General features: G+C 37.4%; 1 long non-coding RNA gene across 1 annotated transcript in view; it reads right to left on the bottom strand.

Moving 5' to 3' along the window:
* The window catches only part of LOC119585435, a 2,670-nt gene continuing 2,165 nt past the window's right edge, over positions 1–505 (bottom strand). The window contains exon 3 of the long non-coding RNA XR_005229888.1: positions 1–24. This is a non-coding gene — a long non-coding RNA (uncharacterized LOC119585435). The remainder of the gene's footprint in view (positions 25–505) is intronic.

The raw sequence follows: 505 nt of genomic DNA, 5'->3' as shown, positions 1-505 counted from the left end.
TTCCCATGAGAACTGATACACAGCCTGAAGGAGAAAGAACTTGGTGAGTATACGAGGGTGGGAGTCAAGGAGTATATACCAGTGAAAATGAAGGAGGAGAGATCACGTGAGTGACTTACAAAAGAGGTTTAGATCGTGTGCGAGTGCTTGGTGAATGAAAACCGTGAAAATCAAAGGTAGGTTTTTAAATCACAATGTCAGTGAGTGAAAGGGTGACACCTTATAAATCATAGGTAGGTTTTTAAATCACAATGTCATTGAGTGAAAATATAACTCTTTGTAAATAAAGGTTTTTATTATATTTTTTAATCACAAGGTTAGTGCGTGAGGATTGAGAGTGGGTTTCGTCAATAGTAACCGTGTGGTTATCAGTTGACCTAGAAAAAGAGTAGAGATTTCAAGTTATATAGTGTATTGTATTGACAAGAAAACAACGGTTGGAGAAGCTGCTGCGGCTTCAAGAATATTTTCCAAATTGACAGTGAAACGAGCATAAAACTATGCC

The sequence above is a fragment of the Penaeus monodon genome, chromosome 19 (assembly GCF_015228065.2).
Source record: "Penaeus monodon isolate SGIC_2016 chromosome 19, NSTDA_Pmon_1, whole genome shotgun sequence".
In the NCBI taxonomy this organism is placed as follows: Eukaryota; Metazoa; Arthropoda; class Malacostraca; order Decapoda; family Penaeidae; genus Penaeus; species Penaeus monodon.
The sequence above is the reverse complement of the archived record's forward strand: the minus strand, read 5'-3'. Positions and strand labels throughout refer to the sequence as shown.